We start from the raw sequence: 4,402 nt of genomic DNA on the forward strand, positions 1-4,402 counted from the left end.
TTATAAAATCTTTGGCTTCCTGGCACAGAGTCTCCATATCGGGAAGAGGGAAGAAGAGCCTCCTGTCATTGTAGGCCCTGCAGACTGTGCCTGGACCCCTCTTTGCCTGTAGGTGTTCCTGTTTCAGGAAGAGCCTGGGTTGAAGAAACCAGGACTCCCTTCAATGCTGGGCAGTCAAGACTCTCTCCCAAGCAGTCTGTCTATGTCCCTGAAGAATCTCAACAAGGAAAGAACATGGAGTGTAGAGCCAGGCCATCTGACTTCAAACTCCTGTCCCACAGCTGAGCAGCTGGACAATTTTTTCCACTAACTGAGCTTTGGTTTCCTCATCTACAAAATAGGGAGACCATTACTTCCCTGTTTGGTTGTGACAATCACATGACACATAACATTTGGACAATGCCTAGGAAAGTGGTTGGCCGTGAATAAATGCTGATTTTTTCCCTCTCTGAATGGAGGAGGCATCAGACTATGTGAATTCATCATCAGCTAAAGCTACTCACTGCCACAAACTGTTAAACCATGAACAACCATTTCCACAATGTAGCATGAATTCAAAATAGTACAGGTGGGGAAGGTTTACTTGAAACACTCTTCCATTTGCTTGGGAGATGAATGTTGATAGGGTGGGGAAAAAACCCAGGACTCCAGGCAATAGAAATATTTGAATAATGGCAGAGCCAGAAAATTTGTAGCAGGTCAATAGACCACTCTTCTTTCCCTAGTAAATTCTCTATCGTGAGCTTCTGTAATATTGGCATCTTTGTTATGAAGCAACTCTGATCTATTACCCTTATAGGGGTGTATTGACCACGTTTGAAGAGGAATGTTGCTTTATTAAAGATCAAGGGCCTTGTGCTTATGATTTACAGCATGGTGGTCTGTGCCTGCCTGACATCACCCACGAAAGCGACAAATCATGCAAAGGAAGTGAACTTATCTTGATACCTGGCCTGTGTGTTTAGCCAGGACTCTTCAGATTCCAAGTGACAGATGCACAACTCAAAATAGCTTAAGTAAATATGAAATTATAAAGATGCTAAAGAATCACATGATAGAATGGAACCATCAAACCAAGGGAAAGGCAGAAATGCAGGTGTATCTCAGGAATTGTAAAACCAAGGATTCAGACATACCGTGATTCTTTTCGCATTTCTTTCAGCATCTGTCTGCCTGTTTCCTTATTCTTCTCTCTCACTAGAAATGAGTTTTTCCTACACAACAAAAACCATGGCCTCTGGTAATTCCTGATTTTTCTACTTAAGATGTCAGTCCTTTGAGGGATACTGAGCTCATTCTCTCAGTGCCAGTCCAAATTTCCTAATGAGTGTATTCATTGGTTTACCTTGAGTCAGGTGCCCATTCTTGAGCCAATCAGCTGTTTCCAGTGGAGAGTGCTGTACTGTAATAGGCCCATTCTGGGTCAGATGCCTGCACCTGGACCAACTGACAGTGGCTGGAGATGAAGGATCATTTGAGAACATGATCCCTCAAAAGGAAACTAGACAGATGTTATAGGCAGAGGGACAGTCTCCAGAAAAAGTGCCAGGCTGGATAGACAAAACCATGGGTGAACTATACACTTCTTTTCGGGGACTAAACATACAGAGAGGATAATATTGTCTCAGGTTTCACTGATTTATTTCTCATTTCCTCATCATTTATACATTCATCTCACTCAAACACCAAACTCTTATTAAAACATTGATTTCAGGTTGTGGTAGTTTCTGGGTTTGGTGTGGAGGAAAGCCACCCCCCGACCCCTGCTGCTGATCAAAGTCATTTCTAATACACAGAGACTTTCAGTCATTCTCTTCAATGCCTCCACCGGAGAGGCACTCAGCCCACCTGACAGCACACAGGAGCTTGTCGTCCACTTCATGCCAATGACTGCTCCTTTTGAGAAATGTATTTTCTATGAAACATCCAGCAACAGACAAATATCACACAGCTCTTCCCAAGCTCTCCACACACACACACACACACACGCACACACACACACCCCAGGATGCCCTACTAGACATCGAGAAATCACTTGATATTTCCCTAGGGAATAAAATATTTTGCTGGCCAGGTTCACTGTGTTGTATTGACTTGCCAACTGGGGAGGGGAACTATAGTGTAAAGAAACCTAAACTCAACTTTGGAACACACTCACTGGCTTTCCTTGAACAAGAGTTACTCTGCTTTGTCCTGAGTTTTCTCATCTAGAAAGTGAAGAGCTTAAATATGAGATGAATCCTTGTAAGCAGTTTGGGGAGAGAAAAAAAAAAGGTCCTACATTTCAAAATTCAGGCCTTATAAAGAAATCTGTCCCTACTTTTTGTTTTAAAAAAGTTTCCTCACATTCCAGGTTGTGTTGGAAGTCCTTTATTTTTCTTCTCTGATTTCCTGTCGTAGTTCTGCATTGTTAAACATATTTTAACTTTTTTGTAAATTTTTAAAAAAGATTTTATTTGATCACTTCTCAGACTTTTGTTTAAGATCAAGTATAGTATCTGTTCTCATCAGTTTAAAAAGATTTTATTTATTTATTTCTAGAGAGAGGGAAAGGGAAGGAGAGGGAGAGAAATATCAATGTGTGGTTGTCTCTCACATGCCCTGCCCCACCTCCTCCACTGGGGACCTGGCCCGCAACCCAGGCATGTACCCTGATTGGGAATCAAACCAGTGACCCTTGGTTCACAGACTGCACTCAGTCCACTGAGTGACACCAGCCAGGGCCCATATTTTACCTTTCTGTGTTCCCTGCTACGCTGTAATTTCCAGAAGATGAGACCAGCACTTACTCATTGTACTCCAAGTGCTCAGCACAGAACTCAGCATATAATAGACAGTAAGTGTTTCTAATCAAGTGTTGGCCAACCTCACTTGTCCACAGAAATGTCATATCCTGCTCTAAGCACAGTGGTGATGACGTTGATTTTTGCATTGTGAGTTTACAAATTAGACAACTCAGGCTGTCAGGTCACAAAAGCCACTGGAATTCACATCTCCTTAGATGCTCTCCTCAGCTGCATTCGTAGAAACTTCTAGTCTAATGGGTATAACAGAGACCCAGGCACAGATTGCTCAATCCAGTATTAATGGGAGTAGTGCTAGATGCTCAGACCCTTAAAAATGTCCTGATAATACTTACCAATTACTGAGCCCTTACTATGTATGTGTCAGGCACCATCTAAGAGCTTTGAAAACATTATCTAAATAAATGATTCCAGTCGGGGTAATATTTGGACATAATTTTGACAGTCTCTCTGGAAGGGGTTTGCTGTTGGCATCTAGTAGAGGCCAGGGGCCCCAACAAACATCCTACACTATGCAGGACTGGTCCCACGACAAAGAATGAATGGTCCAGCCCCAAATGTCAATAGTGCTAAGGTTAAGAAATTCTGATCTAAATGAATACCTTCTTCAACCCTATTATTATTTAAAAATTGTTGTTGTCACTACTATTATTACTTCTTTCCTAATTTTACAGCAGAGGAAACCAAGGAATATGTACTTTGTTCAGGTAACAGAGCTTGGATTTGAACCTCAGTCATTTGGGTCTAAACCCTATGCTCTCATCATCTAGCCTATAACTCTTGGCAGGTCTTACCTACAAGGTAGAAAACTAAATAGGGAATTTTACACTTACAACCCGAAACCTAAATTATGTGCTGGGACTTGAATCCTGCTGTTCCCACATCAGACTTTTACCTAATTTCATATGAGAAACTAAAAATGTTACTTTGGCTAGAGCTGGGAGTATCTTTAAATTGAATCCAGTTCCCCCTATTGAAACATAATAACTTTTAAAGTAATCTAGTGTCTTCATTTCCTTATTACCAGGGCTACATCCAGTTGTCGAAATCTCTTTTGAGTTGGTAGTTAAAAGGCCCAGGCACATATTCGTAACGTTATTGTTGCTGGCTAAAATGCTTAGCAACAACACAAACATCACTCAGAATCAAATTATCAGATGTACCGACAAGATGCTCCTCGATTTAATAGTGTGGTAAATGATGGCTGGGAGATGTTCTTTGAAGCTGTGGAGGCAAATGTGAAAGCTAATTCAATTCTCAAATGAATAAAAGTGAGAAACTGTTCTTATAAACCTGATATTACCAGAGATGGGGCCAGAGTGTGCTGCTGACTTATGTGGGGGAGGAGAGAAAAGCAGAACTTATTTTATTTCTGAAAATAAAGAGCTGGGCTCTGTGACCACACAGGTTTGACCTTGGGTCCCCAGGAGAGAACTTTAGTAGGAGTGAGGGCTCATTTCATACTCAGCCATGAGGCATGCTTATTTTTGCCCTCAATTCCCCTCGGAGCTGCTTGAGAGAGGGAGGGGCTCTTTGAAGAAGCATCCAGGGCCTTGGGGAAATCAGCTCTCTGTGTGTTAGGCTTTGAGAGTGCATAA

At 41.8% G+C, this 4,402-nt stretch overlaps 1 pseudogene; it reads left to right on the forward strand.

The window, feature by feature from the left end:
• Positions 1 to 2,459: 2,459 nt before the first annotated feature.
• Positions 2,460 to 2,640, forward strand: LOC114513514 (annotated as a pseudogene).
• The last annotated feature ends 1,762 nt before the right edge of the window (positions 2,641 to 4,402 follow it).

The sequence above is a fragment of the Phyllostomus discolor genome, chromosome 3 (genome assembly GCF_004126475.2).
Source record: "Phyllostomus discolor isolate MPI-MPIP mPhyDis1 chromosome 3, mPhyDis1.pri.v3, whole genome shotgun sequence".
NCBI classification, from domain to species: Eukaryota; Metazoa; Chordata; class Mammalia; order Chiroptera; family Phyllostomidae; genus Phyllostomus; species Phyllostomus discolor.